This window comes from Mirounga angustirostris, unplaced genomic scaffold (genome assembly GCF_029215605.1).
Source record: "Mirounga angustirostris isolate CCGP_5_RB_7025 unplaced genomic scaffold, mMirAng1.0.hap1 SCAF_4, whole genome shotgun sequence".
In the NCBI taxonomy this organism is placed as follows: Eukaryota; Metazoa; Chordata; class Mammalia; order Carnivora; family Phocidae; genus Mirounga; species Mirounga angustirostris.
This window is the reverse complement of record NW_026991712.1, coordinates 7124002-7148145: the sequence shown is the minus strand read 5'-3', so window position 1 is coordinate 7148145 and position 24144 is coordinate 7124002. Positions and strand designations below refer to the sequence as shown.

The following is a 24144-nucleotide window of genomic DNA, read 5'->3' as shown; positions in this document are numbered from 1 at the left end:
CTCGAAACTTAACATACAGTATACTTGAAGCTAGGATGCCCAAGGGAAATATGTACCATGTCCTGCTTAGTTTTGGATACTAAAGACTTCTCTTGAGTTGGCTGCTTCTTTTAACACCAGGTACTTCTATGCAGTGGGTTGTATCTTAATTAAATTATTAACACTATTGTTCCGAAATGATAATGAGTCCATCTATATTGTTTAATATCTTAAGTTCTTTATGACAACAGCCAAGAATCAAGCACTGTTCAGGTCACTCATCAGTATAGTTCAGTAAGAAGTGATTTTCTTAAGAGATTTCATTTAAGGTGAGGTTCATCTGCATAGAGAAAACAAAAATAATTTGCTTTTTTCCTTTTTCAATTTTCAGATTCAGATGTTATTTGTGACTTATTTATAATAAAACCAAAAAACCGGATGGGAGAGTGTATCAGTGTTCTACAACTGCTATAACAAATTGCCAGGAATTTGGTGGCTTTATTATCTTCCATTTCTGAGGGCAGGAGTCTGGAATGGTTCTCACTGGACTAAAGTCAGGCTGTCAGCAGAGCTGCGTCCCTTTCTGGAGACTCAAGGGGAGGAGTCGCTCCCTATCTCTTCCTGCTGCTGAAGATTGCCCACGGCCCTGGGCACCTGACCCCTTCCCCCATCTTTGAAGCCAGCAATGTCAGGATGGGTTCCTTCCACACTGCTGTCCCTGTAGGCCTCTCTCTCCTGCTTTTCTCATCTGTTTTTAAGATTCTTTGTAATTACCTTGGGTTTACCTGGATGATCCAAGATAATCTCCCCATTTTAAGACTAGCTGATTAACAACCTTAGTTATGTCTGCAACATGCAGCTTTCCTTCGCCATGAAACTTGACATTCACAGGTTCTGGAGATGAGGATGTGTGGATGTGTCTGAGGGAGACACTGGTTTTTTCTACCACAGATGGATTGAGAGAAGCTGAGGAACGCTGATGTTTACCAGTTACCAAGGACATCTTCAGCCTCGTTTTAGGGATTTTCATGTGTTAGGATATTATCTCTAATTATACATCAGGGGTTCCAGAGATATTAAATAACTTGTTGGTATCACATAATTGTTAATAATAATGAGCTATTATTTGTTGAGTTCTTGCTAAGTGCCAGCAGATGTGCAGACAGTATTTTTCTCAATTCTTAGTACAGGTCTCTGAGATAGAAGACGTAGATTCCACTTGATAGGGGAGAAAACAGGCTTTTGTGGACGTTGTGCCTGGCCTCATGTCACATGGCCAGCTTGTAACTGGGTGCTTTGGATTTTTTCAATCTGCTTCCCTATTCCAGTGGATTAAGATGTAAGGGCCGTACAGAGCTCATCATCATACTGACGTTGTTATCTGGATAATATTCAGAGTACTGTCAAAGTATTTGGCAAAGATTGTTTGGTTCATGTGTCAGAATGACCAGGTAGTTAATCGATTGACTTGACAGCTGCTTTCCTTCCCTCTGCCCGTCTAATTCTTATCTGTCTGTAGGCCATTTCAGTCTTAGCGGGTGTTTATTAAGCTCCTCCTTAGTCACTGCCTTATACAGATAGATATTAATGCCCCCATTTTATAACGAAACTGGGTCTGACAAAGGTGAAGGGCAAGATTAAAACCAAGCTCTGTTTCTACTCAAAACCTGTGCTTTTTTTTGCTATGCTATAAAAGGTGTATCTTATTTACAGATTATTGCTTCAGTCCTACATGTTCAGCATGATCACTTGAAATAATTCCATAAAATATGAGGAAAATATAGAGAAAAGAAACTAAACATGGCTGATGTAGTATTTAAACTGATAAAGAGGGGTGCCTGGGTGGCTCAGTCGGTTAAGCGACTGCCTTTGGCTCAGGTCATGATCCTGGAGTCCCGGGATCGAGTCCCGCATCGGGCTCCCTGCTCGGCAGGGAGTCTGCTTCTCCCTCTCCTACTCCCCGTTTGTGTTCCCTCTCTTGCTGTGTCTTTCTCTGTCAAATAAATAAATAAAATCTTAAAAAAAAAAATACACTGATAAAGAATGTCCAAAGAACATAAGTTTATATATCCAAACGTAGGATTAAAAGGTGCTTGGTTTATACTGACCCTGGTGAGCTCAGTGATATGGAACAAACTAGGACTTGATTCAACAGTTTGTATCAAATTTGATTCAATAATTTGTTTCAATTAATGTTTGTGGTGAGTGAGAGGTGTTCCCCAAATATATCTACATCTTAAGCCCTAGAAATTGTGAATACTACCTTATGTGGCAAAAGGGACTTTGCAGATATTATTAAGGATCTGGAGGTAGAGAGATTGTCATGATCATCTGGGCGGGCCCAGTGTAATCTCACTGGTCCTTGTAAGAGGGATGTGGAGGAGCAGTCTGAGTCAGACAGAAGGCAGGTGACAGTGGAAGCAGTGATTGTAGTGATGTGGCCCCAAGCAGTAGGACATGCTTCCTTACATACCTATTTAGACTTAAGTTCCAGAACTGTAAGGTAATATGTTCATGTTGTTGTTTCAAGCCACTAAATTTGTGGTAATTTGTTACAGTGGCAATAGGAAACTAATACAATGTCCTTAAATAATTATGACTTCCTTAACAATAATAGTTGGAGACTTCAATAAAACTTTTACAGTAATGGATACAACAACTAGGTAGGAGGTCAGTAAGGAAACAGAAGACTTAAACAGCATTATAAGCTGACTAGATTTAGCAGACATCTGTAGAACGTGTTCTCTTGAAAACAGCAGAAAAAATTTTCATAAGTCACATGGAATATTCTCCAGGACAGATTATATGCTAGTCCATAAAACAAGCCTCAACAAATTCTAAAGGATTGAAATTATGCAAAGGATGTTCTCTGGCCACAATGAAATGAGATTAGAAATCAATAACAGAAAGAAACTTGGAGAATTCACAAATATGTGGAAATTAGTAGACACTTTAATAACTGATGAGCCAAACGAGAAATCACAAGGAGAATTAGGAAATACTTTGAGATGAATGAAAATGAAAATACAACATAGCAAAATTTATGGGATGCAGCTAAAGCAGCACTTAGAGGCAAACTTATAGCTGTAAAATACCTATATTAAAAATGAAGATAAATGTCAAATCAGTTACCTAATTTTCCATCTTAACATCGAAAAGAAACAAATTACATGTAAAATAAGCAGAATGAGGGAAATAATACAGATCTGTCCTTGAGAATGTTCCACATGGCTTAAGAAAAATTAGTTTCTGCTACTGTCAAGGGAACATGTTCTATGGATGTCTGCTAATAATACATATTAGAATGGAAATTATCAAAAAGCAAATAGAAAAACAATAGAGAAAATCAACAAACCAGAAGTTGTTTTTTTGAAAACATCACCAAAATTTAACTTTAACTAAATTGACTAAGAGAAGAGGGAGAAAATTCAAATGACTAAAATCAGGAATGAAAAAGGGGACATTCTGCTGACTTTACGGAAATCAAAGGGATTGTAAGGAAATACTGTGAATAATTGTATGTTCATGAATTAGATGACTTCGTTGAAATGGGCAGATTCCTAGAAGGACATGAACAACCAACACTGACTCAAGAAGAAATAGAAAATTTGAATAGAAGGGTGAAGAGATTAATTGGTAAATAAAAAATACTGAAAAAAGCCCAGGTCCAGATGGCTTTACTGGTGAATCCTACCAAACATTTAAAAAAAATTAATACAAATTCTTGATAAACTCTTCCAAAAAAAATAGATACTTCCCAACTCATTCTATGAGAACAGTTTTGCCCTTATTCCAAAATCAGACAAAGATATCACATATACAAAAAAATACAAAAAACAAAAAACCTCAGACCAATCTCTGTTATGAATATAGAAATAAAAATCCTTAAAATATTAGCAAACCAAATCTAGCAACATATAAAAAGGATTACACACCATAATCACATAGGATTTATCTTAGGAATGCAAGGTTGGTTTAGCATTGAAAAATCAGTTAATATACCATCAATGGAATACAGTACAAAAAACACATAATCATTTCAATAGACACAGGAAAAGCATTTGATAAATTCTAACCATTTCATGATAAAAACACTCAACAAACTAAGAGTAGAAGGGAACTTCTGCACCTGATAATGAAGGATGTCTATGAAAAACCCACAGGTGACATCATAATTGTGAGAGACTTTTCCCTTAAGATCAGGAAGAAGCAAAGATGTCTGCTTTCACCTGTTACTATTCAGTGTTGTTCCAGGGTAGCGATGCAAGAAAACGAAACAAAAGGCATTGGCATCCAGATTGGGAAGAAAGAAGTATGATTAACTGTATTCTATAGATGATGTGATCTTTTATAGAAAATCATAAGGAATCAACTAAAAGTCTATTAAAACTAATAAATGAATTCAGGACATTCCTTTCTTCCTCCGCTTTTGGATTTAAATTTAAAATTAATATATTTCTGATAAATACAGTCTGTATAGGACTATAAGTTTCATGAAGCCAGGGTTCATGTCTGTTTTGTAGACCACTGCATACCTAGCTCCAGCACACATGCCTGGTGCATCGAAAGCCCTCCTGATGCATCTGATAAATGATTGCTTATTTTGGATAAAAATAGAAAGTATAAAAAATTTTTTTTAAAAGTTGCACTCCCCAGAAAGCAGTCATTTGGGGATAATCATTGTCAATATTTTAGTTTCCTTCTCCGTATAGAATTTTAGATTTTAGTGTTTAGTTTAATGTTCTACCATAATCATTTTCTTAGGTAGTTGCAAAGTTGGAAACTGTTTTTCATGGCTGTGTAGTACTCCATGTTACGTATGTCATCATATTCTTGAGCTGATTCTTCACGAATGAGCATTTCCAGTTTTTGGAATTATAGTTCAGAATTGTCTGTGCCATTGCTTTGCAGTGTGTCCATTTCTGCTTTTGCCTAGATTGCTGTGACAGCCTGAATCTGCTTCCTCACCACCAGAGCTGTTCGCCTCTCTGTTAAGGTTTCCATTTTAAAAGGCAGCAGTGCAAATGGTGGGTATTCATCCTTTCTGATGGCTGAGTAATATTCCGCTAGGGATTATGCTAAGTGAAATAAGTCAAGCCGAGAAAGACAATTATCATATGGTTTCACTCATATGTGGAACATATAAGGAATAGCACAGAGAACCACAGGGGAAGGGAGGGAAAACTGAAGGGGGAGAAATCAGAGAAGGAGACAAACTGAGAGAGATTCTGAACTCCAGGAAACCATTTGAAGGTTTCAGAGCGAGGGGTTAGGGGGATGGAGTAGCCAGGTGATGGGTATTAAGGAGGGCATGTGTTATAATGAGCACTGGGTGTTATATGCAACTAATGAATCGTTGGACACTACATCAAAAACTAATGATATACTGTATGGTGGCTAACTGAACATAATAAAATAAATAAATAAAAAATAAAAGGAAGCAGTGCAAAATGCAAATCTTTTTAAGCAGTCATTCCCGTGTTTAAAAGTTTTCACTGGTTTGGGGCGCCTGGGTGGCTCAGATGGTTAAGCATCTGCCTTCAGCTCAGGTCATGATCTCCAGGTCCTGGGATTGAGCCCCGCATCAGGCTCTCAGCTCAGCGGGGGGTCTGCATCTCCCTTTCCCTCTGCCTCTCCCCTTGCTTGTGCTCTCTCTGTCTCTCAAATGAATAAAGTCTTTAAAAAAATTTAAAAAAAATGTTTTCAGTGGTTCTTCATATCTTAACAGTAAAATCTTAATTTCTCAGGACGGTGTTCACCCTTACTTTGGTCTCCAGTCTCATTTCAGTCACCCCGCTCTAGGGTCCTGAGGTAATTAGCACACTGGATTTCTTGTCTGATTCGTGAAAGCCCTATGCTCTTTTGAAGGCCTTCTGTGTGCTGTGTTTTGTTTGTTTGTTTGTTTTTTTTTTTTTTTTTTAATAACAGAAATGCCCTTTCCCCTCTTACTTGCTTATTAACTCATTTATATTCTTAGGGATTCAGCTGGGGTATCCCCACCTAGAGGAAACCTGCTTGCCACCCACTCTCACCTCTGGCTTGGGTTTCCTTGCTGCCCTTTTCTGCCTCCCTCTGTCATAGTCTTTCACAGTGGATTGGGGTTTCCTTCCTACGTATGTTTTCCCTTTACAGGGTAAACTCCTTGAAGGCAAGGACTGTGTATCCACCGTGACTGGAACACAGTAGGTCTTTAGTGAGTGCCTCAGTGCACCTCTTTGCACATAAGTCTGCAGTGGGCATTCAAATAATTTCTTGAGGACAGTTTCCCAGAAGTTGGGATGAGTAGGTCATAGTTTATCGATATTGTAAAGCTTCTTGACCCACATTGTCAAATTGATTTATAGATGAGTTGTACCAGTTAAAACTTTCTGCCAGTCATTATGTGCATATATTTGATGAGGCCCTCAATCATATTTTTAAAAATTTTTCATTCGTAATAGATTTCTTTTTTACAAAATAATGAATTTTTCAATTCTAGTATAATTAACATATAGTACTGTATTAGTTTCAGGTGTATAATATAGTGATTCAACTGCCAGGATAATTTATATTGTCTGCCTAGGACATGGTTATTTAGGGAAATGCTAAGTAGAGAGCATTTATGGAGGCTCTCAGCCTGTCACCTTTTATGTTTACCTGCTCATGGGAGCATATTTTACTAAACTAAAACACTGAATATTTACATGGTATTACATGTTATTGGGTGTTATGTTAATGTATAAGTTCAGAGTTACTTGTTGGGCAGATGAACTTACAGTAGCTAAAGTTGTCGACAAGACAGAGAGAAAAATAATTAGCAGTGATGTATCTAGTGTTTGGATTTGCATCTGATAAAACCTGCTGTGGAATTATAACGTAATTTACAGTGCTTCCCTGGGAAATGTGAAATGGTTCAATTTATAAGGCTTAATACTAATGAAGAGGGAAGGCAGAACTGAGCTCTCGCTTCCCAGACCAGTTTCTAGGAGAAACCTTGTGTTCCTCTGAGATAGTTCTCTATCTGCTGTATGCCCAGTTGTCCTTCTGCCTCCATGGTGTGCCATCCTTTCTCCCGATCTCTCTTTCTTTGTGTGTGTGTGTGCGTGTGTGTGTGTGTGTGTGTGTGTGTGTGTTGTGTTTTGGGATAGGTGAGAAGTAGCATTAGAAGCTGGGAAAAGCTTGCTATCTGAGATTCTGATTTCATTGTTTGGGCAAGTGTTAGTCTGGGAGAGAAGATAATCGACTGTGCTCTGGTCCAGTTGTAGCTGTGAGGACTCGTGCAAGTTAATCCACACTTGCCAAGGAGGAGAGCACTGCTAGTGGTGCTGTTGGGAGGTGAGAAGGTCGGGGCGAGAAAGGAAATATTTGTCAAGAGTCAGACTAGTGCCTGGCATGTAGCAGGTGCCCAGCCAGTGTTTATACTTTCTTTTTCATAAAGCTTATTTAGATCATTTAGAAAAGAAAGTGCATTAAATCATGGGGGCTTGTTACTGTTGTTGTGCTGGTTCCTGGGACAAGATCTTTTTTTCTCTTCCCCTAGCATTTCCAGACATTGTCTCCCTCCTCCCTGCCTCTCTCTCTACCCCTTTCCCATTGAAAAGAAAGGTCAGAACTGATGGTTTTCTCTACTAAAATGTATTTACTAATTCAGTCTTCTTTGCACCTAGCTTACGTTTCAAAGTTGCTGATCATATTTTATGGACCCTTTTCTTTCTTTTAAACATGTGGCACAGGGGCGCCTGGGTGGCTCAGTTGGTTGAGCGTCTGCCTTCAGCTCAGGTCATGATCCCAGGGTCCTGGGATCGAGCCCCGCATCGGGCTCCCTGCTCCGCGGGAAGCCTGCTTCACCCACCCTCTGCCTGCCACTCTGGCTATCTGTGCTCTCTCTCTCTCTGTCAAATAAATAAAATCTTAAAAAAAAAAAAAAATAAACACATGGCACAATGGTCAGACTTGTCGGAAACATCTCAAACCGGTCGTTATTACAGTTGCATCGTTGTCCAGCACCAAACCTGGAGTGTGATGGGTTGTGGCAGATGAACGCCCTCGGCTGCCCTGGGCGCGCTGGCTGTGCCTTGCAGGCGCCCGCACTGGCCTGTAACTGCTGCAGGAACGTGGGTACGAGGGCGCTGGGAGGGTGGAGCGCCTTTCCTGAGCTTTAAGAATCTTTGAAGCTAATGAGTTTTTAGAATTAAATAGTATACCGTACACAAATCAGATTCATACTCTGAATTCAGATGATTTCCTAAGTGTGCTGTGCTATAAAGGAATCAGGCCCAGGTGCCTGGTTGTGCCGCTTGCGGGCTTCCTGCCCCTCACGTGCTGCGGAGCTGAGCTTGCTGTCTGCGTCCCCGAGGGCTTGGCGTGTGTGAACCCAGTCATGACCGGCTCATTCTCGCTCCCCGTCCAGGACTGTGAGACTCCGTTTGGGGGCCAGTACAAGCCATTTCTAGACGTGTAGGAGAGCACAAATGCACAATTCCAGTTTGGCTTGCTGTAAGATGACTTCGAATGTCCAGTATTTGGGAAGACAGTACTGGGTTGGACTAAGAATGAGGCTTCTGGAGTCAGATTGCTTGGGTTCAAATCTGCCTTGTCACTCCTGCTTGCTGACTGTGTGTCCTGGACAAGTAGCGTAAGCCCTCCCTGCCCGGACCCCTCCCTCCCTCCCCAGGTGCGTCCCATGTGGCACGTAGCTCCGCCGCTCTGGTGGAGGTGAAGCCAGCCTGCGGACGGGGGAGCTCCCCTGGCGCGGGAGGCGGTAGCTGTCCATGGTAGCCGTGGCTTCTCCTGCCGCGTTTGAGGAGGGCTGTGCGGACGCAGGCCGCTGCGGTCTGTGGGCCCGCGGACCCGGCACCGTGTGCAGCGTGGTGGATGCACTGACCGCGCCTGCTCCCTCCTCGCTCCGTCCCGTTTTCAGAGCACCCCGTTACCGTCTGACATATGGCCCGTTTGTCGTCCGCCCCTCCCTGTTGGAATCGAGACCGCATGTGAACAGCATGCGCTCCAGCACCTCCGGCAGTGACAGGCACGTAGTAGGTGTTCAGTAAGAGACACCGAACCAACGAATGCTGACGAGAAAACCCGGAATCAGCTGGGTGGGACGAGGAAAGCCACAGAGGTGGTGCTTTTTACGTTGGACCTCGAAGGGTGAGGAAGAGTTTGCCAGCCGCGTGCAGGGTTGGAGGAGAGCAGGCCAGCCAGAAGAGCAGAGGTTTGGGGGTTTGCAGAGGTGGTGTGAATGAGGGGAGAGGGTCACACCCGGTGCCGCATCGCCCGGTGGCCAGTTTGCCTGGAGATTGTCAGGGTTTGTTTTCTGTTTGGTCACTTGCTTAGTTGTCAGACCATTTCCACACAAACTCTTGCTCTGCTCCTTGCAGGAAGGGTTTTCATGTAAGGGTCCATATGGTAGCTTAATCTTTTTGGTGGAAGTTAATTTTTAGAATATCAGCCGTTGCTCAATGCTATAATCACACACCAGTGGGACCAAATGATGATGGTGACGACGATGATGATGGCATTTGAAAGCGTTTTACAGGGCTTTTACCAAAGATTTTCACCTTTTACTTCACTGGAGACTCTTAATAGTGCTGTAAGATGTATACGATTGGTGGGCATCCCTGGTTTCTATATTTTTTTTAATTTGCCTAGGCACTCAAAGTGGATAGCTTGCAAAGAGACGCCAGGATCCTTGTATCACTACCAGAGGCCTGAGCTCCTGGGTTCTACCTGGTGTATTTGTTACTGACCTGTGCCAGGCAGTAGGACCACCCTGGACCCTGGGCCCAGAGAGTAAAGAGCAACATGCCTGAGCAGTGTGGTTCATGCGTTCCATTTTGGTACCTACACAACTTTCCCACTGTCCACAGGCAGTCCTGGCTCAGGGTCAGCGTGCCGACCTCATGGTTTGAGAAGCAAATGAAGAGGTCAGTGAGACTCAAGTCCCTGTCCCATACCATGTATAATGCTTTATTTTTCTCTCTAAAGGCATCACCCCTTTGCAGGTCATAAGCTCCATGAGGGCAGGTCTTTATATTATTTACTGCTGATGCCACATGGTCAAAACAGGGCTTGGCACGTAGAAGATGTTGAGTGAACATTTTAGATGAAGGATTGTTAAAGGGGCAGTAGGCTCATTTGTCTACGAGAAGTCTACTTGCCCTAGATTCTTCTCTGAGCTCCTGTTTGTGGTGATGGGGAGGTCATAGGGGTGGACTCCTCCCAGAAAATAGAGGTTTGCTCCTAGGCAGGGAGCGTGTCCTCTCTGTTTCCTAAGTGAGAAGAGTTAAGTGATCGGAGCACAATTGAATGACTTTCTCAGCTCCCTCAGAAAGGCATGTTAATCGTTGTTTATATGTAATCTGTGCATGTTTAGGGATGGATGTGTTGTGTTTTGTCTCCCAGGTGTTTTCAGTATATGAACATAGTTTGAATAATAACAGTGATGTTTACCTATGTAGCAAAACTCATTCTTATATGGTGTGTATTTGTTATAAATTGACATGATTAATGGTGACAGAAATAGATTTGCAGAAATACTTTTATCAGACCTGATCAAACATGAATCAGCTGCACACAAATACTTATTTTCAGAAGCATCTCTGATGAAAGAAAAGCAAGTTAGTTCTTCTCTTTTATTCTGTCTCTTTTTTCGGAAGAGGATGGTTTGAGCTAATTTGTATAAAAAGATTTTTCTCTTCTATCTGGTATTTTGATCTCGAACCTTTAGATCTATGTAAAACAAATTTTCTTCCCGTATTCTTTCCTTTATGTTTGTCTTTATTTTTTTCAACATTTTAAGTCATTCAAATATCTTACACATAATGTCTAAGGATAGTTCTCATTTGACATCTTTTGTCAGTGGTTGTTAATATACCTAACTCTTTAAGGTCTGAGAGGACAAGTGTGATGTCTCTGCTCAGTGTTGATTTCTTAGCACATAGTGGGCTGCAAATGTTTGTGGAATCAGTGAATTTATTAAATACCTGTTGTATTAGACCGGGCAGGAGCTGGATGGAGGAGGGAGGGGGTGTCCTGAAGGAAGTGTGGCCCAGCTGCTGGAGGAGCACTTGGGGCGTGTAACTCATCGGTATGTTTGGAAGGGGACTTCACCGACTGAATTTAAAGCTTACATGGGATTGAAGGAGAAGAGGGGGAATGGATAACGGTACGAACTCATGGAACCTGGAGAGAGCACAGTAGGTTCTGGTTGATTGCCGTAAAGAAGGGAGAGAAGGATCAGCTTGCCTGAATTCCATTTCAGTATCTGTGCTAACAGATAGAACATGGACATTGCCCTAGAAGTAATTGGAGGAGTCTTTATAATTCTTAGGCTTAAAGGATTGTTTTAACGTTGTTGACCCTTGTCCCGTAGAAATGCTTCAAAAGTGATACCTTTTTAAAAAATCAGTGCTAAATATTTCAGAAATGGTTGCTATGTGTGCTAGCTGTGCATGTGTATATGGGTATTTACGTACGTGTATGTATGTTGGATACTAATCTTGAGAAAAATAAATACATATAGTATGTAAATACATTTATAGAAAATAGCATATATAGTTCTACATAAAGTTGTGTATTTAGTTTTATGTATTTAATTTTAACTTGTACACTTGCTCATACTGATCATGCTTTTTGCTAAGTGGAGATTATTACTATATTGATCTCAGAAAAGAACTAAGAGGGAAGTGCATTTATAGGTCTTTTAATTGTTATTGCCAAACTATTGAATAATCAGCTTTATTAGGTATACATGATGGGTTTCAGGAGAGATCGTGTTTCTTTCATTTATTAAGCTGTAAAAATACCCTTCTTATTGTGACTTGATCCTGCAGCCTGGCAGAGATAAGAAGTCCAGAGACCTACTCTAAATTCAGCTTATTAATAAAGACACTTTAAACAAAGATTAAATTATGCCCCCCCCCCCTTTTTTTTGTTTTTACTGCTATTTAGATTCAGTATCCAGAGATTAGAGGAAGTTAAGGATAGCAAGTGTCAGCCTAGTGCTCAGCATCTTTTTGAAAAATTATGCCATCTTCAACAATAGAGAGGGTTGAGGGGTACCTGGGTGGCTCAGTTGGTTAAGCAGGTACCTTCGGCTGGGGTCATGATCCTGGGGTCCTGGGATTGAGCCCCATATTGGGAAGTCTGCGTCTCTCTCTCAAATAAATAAAAATCTTAAAAGCAAAACAAAACAATAGAGAGGGTTGAGAAACAGAGCAAGATGAGGATGCAGGGCTACTGGTTTTCATGGCGTGAATTTCATATCTGATTGGGAGTCTGGCTATGATCAGAAGCCTGGAAAAGAGCCTGTGTTCAGTGAGAGGCTCCTAAACATCATGATTTGAATTGCATATGGAAAGAGGACATGTTTTGATTATTACTGTGGACTAAGTGTATGGTTAGTTCCTGCTTATACTTGATGCTTAATGAATGTTTCCGAGTGGAGGTTTTTGAGCGTTTGTGCTTAGCTAATCTTGAGTTCAGGTCCCAGCAATGCTGATTATTATCTGTGCATTAGATAAGTTACATTTTATGAGTGTTGTCTATTCTGAAAATGAGAGATGTCATGTGTAGAGGCCCGATAAAGTACCTGCAGGTGGTGGATGACCAGCCAGAATACAGAAGCAGCTATTTTAACTTATTATCATCATCATCACATTATAGCTGGTAATATATTTACAGGACTTCTTATATTCTTAGGTAATTCTGTCCAACCCCTTTCCTCCTTCTCCCTTACAAAGTCTACCTCCCTTAGCAGGCCATAGTCCCCCACAAGATCAGGGACTGTTTCTGTTTCATTCCCCTCTGCCTCTCATGCTAGACAGAGAGCAGGGTTCCAGTCCACTTGGTGACCGATGGGTACACTGCGTATCAATCATGGTGCCCTGTTGCTTTGGCGTGTGATGATGACATGTGTGCCTTTCCTCTCTCGTTCCATGCTGCCCTATATAAGACCGCAGCTGTAATCTGATATAGGTGCAGAAGTAGTTTAACGTTTCACAGTTGCAGGGCACTTAGCACGGTTCCAAGCTCTCTGTGCATCAGGATTTGCATTTGTATCTGTGGAGGACTGGGGTTCTTATTTGGGAGAGAGAAGCTGACGACTTGTTTCTGCACCTGGAGAAGCGCCTTACAGTTCAGTGCCAGTCACTGTTGGTTTTGGTGACCTCTCCAGCTCTGAAAAGGAACATGTCCACCCAGTGTCCCTCAATTTTGACATGTTTGTAGCTTTTTGCTGGAGGAAATTGACTAGTCTTTGTTAAGTGCAGTATTCTGGTTCTGGAAATGTTACCTGCAAGAAAGTACCTGCCCTCCCTGCCTCCACGCCTGCACACTTCTGGTAGTATAGAGCCCATCTTTGAACCTTGTGACTCAGATAACTTACTTCTCTGCTCTGCCCTTCTTCCTCCTCACCTCTAACATGGAGATAATGGTTGATAAGATGGAAGAATGAGAAAGACTCTCAGTTTGTCAAGTGTAACACAAAGTCAGAGTGCTTGGGTATCACCATGGGTATCTTCAGGGCTGTTGATACACAGGTGTGGGATTCAATGTATTTTATAATCAGCTTTGAAAAGTTGGATAATATGAAAGTGAGTGACTGATACAAGGTATTGTGTAATCAGGTGTTAAGAGGAAAGCCAGGGAGCAGACTGAGGGCATATTACTGAGAAAACCAAGTGTCACTGGGGGTAGGAATTCTGAACTTCAGTGTCTGCCAACATTAATAGTGAATAATGAAGAAATGTTCTCTGTGTTTTTTTGTTTGTTTTGTGTTGGAATTTTTTAAACTACTTCTTTGGGTAATACCTTTAGATTTAAACACAAATCATTAAAATAGGTGATGACAGTAATGGTATTGGAGATAAATGGCACTTAGTATTTGATTTTATTTGTGTATCTAATATTTATGTAATATATGCTATGTGCCACTTGGTGGGTGTACTTATTGTGAATGATATTTTAGAATGAAATAAATAATTTTTAACATTTTATTTTCCATCAGTTCCCAAAGAGTCCCCAAAGTGTACAGTAGTGCCACTTTCAAAGTTGAGGAATGTGGGCGCCTGGGTGGCTCAGTTGGTTAAGCGACTGCCTTCGCTCAAGTCATGATCCTGGAGTCCCAGGATCGAATCCCACATCGGGCTCCCTGCTCGGCAGGGAGTCTGCTTCTCCCTCTGACCCTCTCATGCTCTATCTCATTCTCTGTCTCAAATAAATAAATAAAATCTTTAAAAAAAAAAAAAAAAAACAAACTTGAGGAATGTAGGCGGGGGACAACGGAAGCAAGTCAAATGGGGACATCCGGCGGCTGGGCAGGGCAGCTTGGCTGTGGACCCGCGTCTTCTGGTGGGAATATCAAAACTTCCCTCTTTGGGTTGTTGCAAAGGTTAAAGAATTACTGTCAGGTGCCTTAGGCATAGGAAGTACTCAGTCCATGTTGGCTGGTGAGACCACACTTACCTAGGTCTGGTGTGCATGAAGAGGTCCGACCCAGTGAAAATGGTGCGGGCTCGCCAGCATCGAAGTGGCAGGTGAAGTTGGAAGAGCAGATGGAATCCAGAAGCCAGCCATAGAGACCCACGTGAGAAGGCAAATGTCTGACCCCAGAAGCAGAAGGGCCACATACACACTTGTAATAAAACAATATAAATATGATTGAAGTAAAGTAATTGAGAAAACTACACAGAATGTGATGATAATTTGCATGGGCCACCATGTCTTGTTATTTTCTCAAGCTTCATTCAAATTAAAAAAGAATTGTTTAAAATAAGAATTTTTCCTAGCAGCCTGGTGGGTGGCTTGTATGGAAGGTGACATGCTGACCAGTATGGAAAGGTCCTTAAATACCATGTTTTAGAACCTTGTGTGTGCTTGTGAAGTGTTCAGGGTTTGAAAATGTCAGGTATGACAATACTTTGTTATCAGAAAGGAAGACAATTTGGGGATGCCCATTTATTCACGTCACCTGCATTTCTTGTCTTCCATATACTGGCCTCATTCTTGGCATGAGGGCCACACTCATGGGCAGTGTGTCCAGGACCCTCCTCTGGCAGAACTAGAGTTATAGTGGGAGGATGGGCACATACAAGGAAACCCAAAGTGGATATCCAGCAACAGTCAGTTCTCTCATGTCCAGACTAGCGCATTTCAGTTAGTGGGGTCAAAGGGACTGTTCCCTGTAGATGGAACTACAGTAGAGGGCCTCAGAGGAGCCCAGAGACATACACGTAACCCAGACTGGGGTGTAAGAAACGGCTTTCCAGTAGAAGGTGATGCCTGAGTCGAGTCTTCCAGGTTGAGAATAAGCTAGGGGCACGCAGGCTGGGGCTGGAGATGAAGAAGGCCTCAGCTGCTCTTGCCTTCACTGCTGTGGGATTGCCTGGTAGCAGGGGCAGGAGAGAAAGGATAAACAACCTAAAGAACTAGACTTACCTGGAGGATTTTCCCAGCCTTCTCTGATCCTTAGAGCTCCCTTTCCTGCTCCTCAGACTGGAAAGAGAAGGCTGTTCTTGGTGCTTTTTCTGTCGATCACTGGTACGGAATTCTAGATTTGGGGCTGCCTTTAAGTCCAGGATGGGAGAAATGGAAGGAAAACAAAAGAGGCACTCATCACTGGGTGGATCTTACTTCAGTTTCTGGTTTCTTTCCCCAGTTCTCCTGCTGCCATTTCTTTTAAAGCCCTTTAGATGACTGCTCTCTGCACTCTATCCGCTTTGCTTGCATTCCTGGGAGAGACCTGGTAGAACGGGCTTAATTCCACTTTCACTGAAGCCAGAATCAGAACCTTGTTTTAAAATGTAAAATTTTGATTTTTTTCTGAATTAAAAAAAAGTCCTATAATTCATTTTGTAGATACTTAGTATTTTACTGAAAGATTTTCATTTTACAGAAATGATTTCCAGTGTTCCCTGTTTTTATAAATAGCACTGCAGTGAACTTCTTTGTGCATTAAAAAAAATAATTGAACCTAGTTCAAGTTATTCCTTTAGAATATTGACTTTGTTTTTGCTATCTTGTAAGCACGGTATCGGATAATATTCATTAAATATATGCTGTGTGGTGGTATGTGCTTACTGCATTAGCTCATGTGATTCTTCTAATAACTCAGTGGAGTAAATACTCCCCTTGGTTTTTAAAGAGTTTTTGATCAGGAGGTTCTTCGACCAAGTGGCTAAAAAGTTGGCATCTCAAAACTGAAGAATGGATTGTGTGTTTTTCCAGTATTTCAGAAAATATGTTCAACTTTTTTTTTTTAATATAAACATTTACTGTAAGTGTTCTCCTGAGCAGAAACTGATCATAAGAGTGAATAGAGTTAATACAAAAGTATCTTCTTGTTGAGTAAGTCATTATCACAACTAGAAATAAAGTTCCTTTATTCTGGCTTCTGATACTTTTATATCTATCATTAGCTTAAAATGTGAGGAAAGCTAAAAAAGTGTTTTGAAGATATGAAGAATATGTAAGTAATATACTTGAATTTTATAAAATACTTAACAGCAGTCTCCAGCCTGTATATTCTAAATCAGGATTCACAGTCTTTGGCCTGTCAGCCAAATCTGGCTTTTTTTTAAGACTTGCAAGCTAAGAATGGTTGAAAAAAAAATTTCTTGACATGTGAAAGTTCCTTGAAATTCAAATATCAGTGTCCATAAATAAAGTCTTGGTAGAAAAGCGACACATTCATGTGTTTAGCTGTTGCCTGTAATTTTACCGTAGGTTTTGTGCTACGACAGAATTGAAGCTCTAACAGACTTATGACTTGCAAAGCCTAAAATATCTACCATCTGACCTTTCACACACAGTTTTCCAACCCTGTTCTAAATCAAATTGTTACTGGGAATTTGACACGTCTTTCAATACAAAAATCACATTGCTAAATGTGTGAGTCACCGTGGGCTTTGGAGTTGGCGTATGCGGTTGTGTTTGACCAGCCTGTGACTCACTAGCTTTGTGAAATACAAGGGGTTGTGAGCTTTAAATGCCATCAGTAAGTTTTCAGTACATGGTAACGTATCAATAGATGTTGATTTTCTTTCTTACTTTCCCTTAGTTTCCAAGCTGACCCTTAGATTTCTAGTTAACCCAGTAATGTAAATGAACTAATGTTACCCTCATAGACTTACCTTGCCTCCCCTCCCTCTTTGGAATACAGCCCCTTCCTTTCCAAGTTGCCCTCGGAGTGAGAAGTCCTTTCTCAACACAGCTCTTGGTGAGTCTGAGAGCCCCCCTACCTTCTCCCTGGCAGGGACAGGCTCATTATGTTGCCTCCAACCACTGTTACTTACCTAGAGAGAATTCTTTGGGTTTTAGAAAAAAGGAGAATGTTTCCCTTTCCAAGAAAAAAAAAAAAAAAAGCAAGATGAAGACAATGAACTGGAATTCATGCATTCAGTTAGCTAAGCTTTATTTTCATGCAGGTAAATATTTAGTCTGGGTAAAGGGACACATTGTGTATGTGTATGTATGTTTCATTTTTAACTTACGATGTAAGAAAATTGGTATGGTTATAAAGCTAAGAACCAGAGAGCCCCAAAAGATAAGAGTCAGTTATCCTATTGGTTGAAGACCCATGGGAGAGTTGACTTAGTTTCATCAATAGATTAATGCAGTAGTTCTCAAAAGTGTGGTCCATGAATCCCTGAAGGGGGTCTGTGAGGTCAAAACAATTTTTTCCAAGAAGGTGATGTTTCTGGCTTTTTTATTGTGTAAACATTTTTACTGGTAATGCAAAAGTAATGCAGAGAAAATTCCTGGCCCCTCAGCACAAATATCAAGACAGTGGCACCAAACTGTACTTGATGGTAATTTTATTCTTTACCAATACCAGGTGCTGCAGGGAAAAACAAAACAAAACAAACAAAAACAAACCAGTTTCACTTAAGAATGTTCTTGTTGGAGCAGTAGGAATTGTTAATGCTATTGAGTGTCCCCCTTTGGATACATTTCTTTTTAATATTCCTTGTGACAAAAAGGGAAACCTGTGTACAGTACTTCTCATGGATACCCTAGTAGTAAATAGTTGTCTCAAGGAAAAAACATTTGTGTGGTTGTTTGAGTTGTTAGCTGAACTAGCCACTTTTTTTCCATAAAAATCCATTTTTACTCAAAAGAAAGATTGACATTGACAGATAAGTAAGGATTATTCAGATTTGAGTATTTTACAGACTTTTTCTCAAAAATGAGCCTAAGTAGCTCATAGTTTTTATTGTCAATGATAAAATTTGAGCTTTCAAATGAAAATTAGATTTTTGGAAATTCTAAGTACATGCTTAACTGCTTCCTAATAATAGATTCTGAGGAGAGTAACGATATAAACAAATGTGCTTTTTTATTTTTATTTTTTTATTCTTATGTTAATCCCCTACATTACATCATTAGTTTTAGATGTAGTGTTCCATGATTCATTGTTTGTGCATAACACCCAGTGCTCCATGCAGAACGTGCCCTCCTCAATACCCACCACCAGGCTAACCCATCCTCCCACACCCCTCCCCTCTAGAACCCTCAGTTTGTTTCTCAGAGTCCATCGTCTCTCATGGTTCGTCTACCCCTCTGATTTCCCCCGCTTCATTCTTCCCCTCCTGCTATCTTCTTCTTTTATTTTTTCCTTAACATATATTGCATTATTTGTTTCAGAGGTAGAGATCTGAGATTCAACAGTCTTGCACAATTCACAGCGCTTACCAGAGCACATACCCTCCCCAGTGTCTATCACCTAGCCACACCATCTCTCCCACCCCACCCCCCACTCCAGCAACCCTCAGTTTGTTTCCTGCGATTAAGAATTCCTCATATCAGTGAGATCATAGGATACATGTCTTTCTCTGTTTGACTTATTTCGCTCAACATAATACCCTCCAGTTCCATCCACGTCGTTGCAAATGTCAAGATCTCATTCCTTTTGATGGCTGCATAATATTCCATTGTATATATATATCACATCTTCTTTATCCATTCATCTGTCGATGGACATCTTGGCTCTTTCCACAGTTTGGCTATTGTGGACATTGCTGCTATAAACATCGGGGTGCATGTACCCTTTCGGATCCCTACTTTTGTATCTTTGGGGTAAATACCCAGTCAAATGTGCTTTTTTATATTGTAAATTTTTTTTTGCATTTGGAAGATCTACATAAAAAGACAGTATTTTTTAAATGATCATGTGATGTTACAAAGTTACACATGAGTATAGATTCATTCTAGTACAAGATAGACCAAATAGGTTATAGTTTAACAGAGTATGAAAAGTTCACTGATACAGTTTCTTATTGCAACTCACCTTTAAGAAATTAGTGCTTATTGAGTTGTGGTGTACAAAGAATATCCACAGTTGTCTGGAAAGACACCTCCTTTTTACAGATGCATGCCTGTGTGGATTTTTTTTTCTTATGCTCTCATAACAACATTTTTGCAGTAGTTGAAACACGGAAGAGATAAGAGAATTCAGCTGTCTTTTTTTTAAGACAGTCATTAAAGAAGTGTGCAGAATTGAAATAGTGCCGTTCTTCTTGATTTTTTTCTTTTTCTTCTTTTTCTTCTTTTTCTGGAAACTGCAGTTATTTCCATGAAAATATGCTTTTATTTTAAAATGTAATCATTTATTTTTGTTATTTTTAAATTAATAAATGTTTTTAAGTTTCTCAGTTTTAATTTAGAATATGGTAAATATTAATAGATTATGACATGCAAATTAAAAGCTCTCTGAGGTTCTTAAATATTTCTATGAGTCTAAGCCTAAAGGGGTCTTCCTACGATCGAAAAGATGGGAAACGCTTGGATTTGTGAGACCATGTTCTGCATCTAGGATAATGCTTAGTACATTTGCAGGGACTCTAGAAAGTCTTGTTCCCTGAATAAATTAAATTCCGTGGCCAATAGCTACTCACACATTGCTAGATGTTGTTCTGGTTGTCTACTTAGTAATTGCTTACTCTGTATGAACTACTGTCATAATGCAATAAAGTAGGCTATTTTATAATTAACTCTTTTGTACATTTAAGAATATTTTGGTAACTCTTTTGTACATTTAAGAATATTTTGGTAACAGGAAAAGTCACACTAATTTTATAAGGATAGGTTTTGATATCTACTGTATATTTTCCCTACCCACAATCGCCCTTCTGTGATTATTTGACAAACATATAGATTGGTAACCTGATAAATCTCAAGACTGGAAGTACCAAATGGAATGCTGATAACCATTTGTTGAAAACCAGGGATGCTATGATGCATTAATATGACATAGTGGATACAGAGAGTAGTGGGTTCTGCTGAACAAATAAGCTTAAAAAACAAATAAAACAAATTCTTTTGTTTTATTCTGTAAAAAAGCTTAGCTAACTGAATGCATGAATTCCAGTTCATTTTCTTCATCCCTTTTAAGTAGTGGGTTCTGCTGAACAAATATACAGGATTATTAGCATAAGATCTGTGAGTTGCAATACTTTGCCCTATATTATACTTCTTTTCAGCTGAACTTTGTATATGTTAAATTAAAAAAAAAATGGCATTTTTCATTTACTTTGACAGTAATTAAAAGTACTTGTATATCTATTGAACTAATCCACTTAGAGAAAGCTCTGTGTATGAAGAGTTAAGATGTATCAAAGGAAATGGGAAGCAGAAATGGAATATATAGGTTTGTGTTCTATTACAAGTTATTTTTTGTATACAGCAAGCTTGAGGTTAATTGGTTTGCTTATGTATATCTAATTGTTCTAGCACAATTTGTTGAAATGACTGTCTTTCTCTACTGAATTACCTTTGAATCTTTGTCAAAAATCGTGCATAAATACATTTTTAAGTTAGCTTACCAATTCTATAGAAAAATTCCTGGGCTTTTGATAGGGAATTGTATTAAATTAATAAATCAAATTTGGGAGAATTGGCATCCTAACAATGTGAGTCTTCTGACCCATGGATGTGATATATATCTTCATTTATTTGGAACTTTTAAAATTTCTACTAACAACATTTTGTAGCTTTTAATATATGAGTCTTACATATGTTTTGTTAAAAATCCCTATTTCATATTTTTGGTGCTATTGAAATGTTTTTTAAGTTGTGTGTGTGTGTGTGTGTGTGTACGCACACTTGTACCTAGAATTATAGTTGATTGTAACATAGTGCCCTATATCCAGCATTGTAGGTAAACTCACTTAGTACTTCTAGTGGCTTTGTTGTAGAATCCTTGGGATTTTCTAGATCATTTTGTCTGTGAATAAAGGCAGTTTTACTTTTCCCTTTCCAGTCTGAATTATTTTTATTCTTTTTCTTGTCTTATTGCACTGGCTAGGGTCCCCTCCCCCTCTTGTCCCACCACCCCAAATCAGTGAACAGATGTGATGAAAGAGGACATTCTTTCCTTGTTCCTGATCTTGAGGGGGAATTAGTCTTGCACCATCATTGTGATGTTATCTGTAAGTATTTAATAGATGCTATTTATCAGATTGAGGAAGTTTTCTTTTATTCCTATTTTACAGAGAATTTTTCTAATAATGGAGGTTTACTATTTTAAAATACTTTTTCTAGGGGCACCTGGGTGGCTCCTTTGGTTAGTTTCCAACTGTTGATCTCAGCTTGGGTCTTAGTCTCAGGTTCGTGAGTTCAAGCCCCAGGTTGGGCTCCATGCTGGGTAAAAAAATAAATTAAAAAAAAATACTTCTTCTAAATCTATTCACATAGAATATAATAATAATAATAGAATATAATTTCTTTTTTCAGTTTGTTGATATAATGAAAAACATTGAATTATTTTCCATTGTTAAGCCTTTATCTTCTCGGGATGATCTACTCTTGGTGATCATGTATTCTTCTATTTAGATACTGCTAAATTCAATCTGTTAATATTCTGTTAAGGACTTTTTCATTCTTGTTCATGAGGGATATTGATATGTAGTTTTCTTCTAAAATCTTTGTCTGATTTTTGTATTAACCTAATGAAATGAGTTTGGAAGTGTTCACTCTTCCTCTCTATTTTGGAAGAGTTTGTGTACCGTTGGTATTATTTTTGCCTTATGTGTTTAGTAGAATTTACCAGTGAAACTATTTGGGCCTAGGGTTTTCTCTGAGAGAAGTTTTTAAATGATTAATTCAGTTTCTTTAATAGATAGAGGCTTATTCATGTTATCTTTTTCTTCTTGAGTGGTCTTTGGTAGTTTGTGTCTTAAGGAAATTGTCCATTTCACTGAACTTATCAAATGTGTTGATGCAAAACTGTTGATAATATTTTCTTATCCTTTCATTGAATGTAACATTTCTGGTGATGTCACTCTTATTCCTGATATTGGTAATTATGTCATCATTTTTTTTTTCTTGATCAGTCTGGCTGCTTATTATTTTTATTGTGATAAATAAATGATGATTTATTCTATCACTATTGAGCTTTTTAAGTAATTAGCTTTTGGTTTCATTGATTTAGTTTTGTAATTTCATTGATATCTGCTCTTTATTATTTCCTTTCTTTGCTTGCTTAGGCTTAGTTTGCTCTTCATTTTCTGGTTTCTTCAAGTGGAAGCTTACATCATTAAATTGAAACTTTCTTCTTTCAAATCTAAGCATTAATAGCCTTGTTTCAGTGAAGGATCCTGAGCAGTCTGGTTTCCTGCCCTTCCTCTGGTAGCAGATGCATTTTTGCCTGCTGTCGATATAGTACATGTGTTGGGGCCGATTTTTGTTTGTTCACTTGCTTTGTTTTGTTTGTTTTTAAACAGATTTTTAAAATCTTCCCCAGTGGGTTCTGCTCACCCCCTACCCTCTTCAGTGAGCTATGACTTTGCTTCTTAACCCTTTGACTGCAGGTGGAAGAAGGCATTGTGAGGGTTATGTACCCTGCCTCAGTGGCAGATCCCTTTGCTCTTTGTGAGAGAAGGATCTGGGATGCAGAAGGGCTTTTTGTTTTGTCTGCCTCCCAGTGGCATCTCGTCACTGCTTGTCCCATCCAGAAACTGTCCTTGAAGTCTCCTGCTCTGCTCTGGTCTTGAGCACCTGGTAGAGGCCTGTGGGAATAGTTGGTGAGTGCGTGTATTTTCCCAGGCATTTTAAACTATCATACTGGCTCACAGTTGGCCTCTAAGAATTTGTTAAAATTCCGGGTGTTTTCTTCATACTTTTATTTATGGCTGCCACTTTCGTGCTTTGCCAAGGGTAAATCATTTCTTGGGTCCCATCTCTCCTTGGAGGAGCTTGCCACCCTTTAGGATTCAGTTCACCTAATTTCATATCAGCTTTCTAACTGGCTCAAAAATTATTTTGTATATCTTCCAACTTCTGTTGGTGTTAAGTAGCAAGCCATGTTATCCTGCTGTCTACATCCTGGGTGGAAGGTGTACCTCAGCCTGCTAGGCTTTGAAGTGTAAGCAGTGAATTCCTTCAGGACCCCAGGAAATGGCTGAATTACAACTAGAAGAAGTACAGCATGAGTTTAGTTGGGATCAGTGCGCTGCATCAGTCAGAAAGGTGATCGTGCCTCCTTACTGCATGCAGTTACACCACCCTAGTGTTTGTGGGTCCATTGTGGTTTCATATTCCTTTATTGGGTTGTATCCTGATTTTGTCTTTTTGACTGTTTGTTCTAACCAAGGCTGAGTGCCTTCAGGTCGGAGGCTGGTTCTTCAGTGGGGTTTCCCTGGTGGAGGCACAATCCGTGGCACGTGGGCAGGAAGAATAAATGCATAACCAGATGAGTGAGTGTTGGGACAAGAGCCGTGTGTGAACAGCCTGTTTTTGCCTCAGGGACATGATTAGAGAACTTCAGAATTGAATCACTGAACTATATAGACATTGCATTTTAAGCATAGATGTGTGGTATTTTAAATATTTTACAAAGCATAGTTTAAGCGAGTAAATATTCCTTTTGAAATGTAAACATGAGCTACAGAGAAAGTGTTCCTTTCCAGGGAACTCAGGGTAGACCATGAGTAGACTGATGCTGAAATGGGAGGAAAACTGCAGGGGGCAGGAAGGTCATGCAAACAGAGAGAAAGCTTATCCAGGAGATAGATCAGTGAATTGAAGAAAACTCTCCAGAAGCAGTTGTTGTTTTGTTTTCCAACAAGTACTAGGGTTTTTTGTTTGTTTGTTTTGTTTTGTTTTTAATCTGCCAAATTGAACATGGGGGAGGCTAGGTTAATACTTAGGCAAGTGGCTGCCTTGGTGTAATAATCCTTAACTTGAAAT

General features: G+C 39.7%; 1 protein-coding gene and 1 long non-coding RNA gene across 9 annotated transcripts in view; one reads left to right on the top strand and one right to left on the bottom strand.

The window, feature by feature from the left end:
• Window positions 1–24144, top strand: part of KHDRBS3 (KH RNA binding domain containing, signal transduction associated 3) — a 192569-nt gene that overhangs the window by 23946 nt on the left and 144479 nt on the right. The window lies entirely within an intron of this gene.
• LOC135364057 (uncharacterized) lies at window positions 4928–17226 on the bottom strand. Its single transcript, XR_010410494.1, has 4 exons — window positions 17091–17226; window positions 15397–15524; window positions 14425–14593; window positions 4928–5057 (listed from the first exon to the last, which is right to left on the bottom strand). It is a non-coding gene; the product is annotated as an uncharacterized LOC135364057 (long non-coding RNA).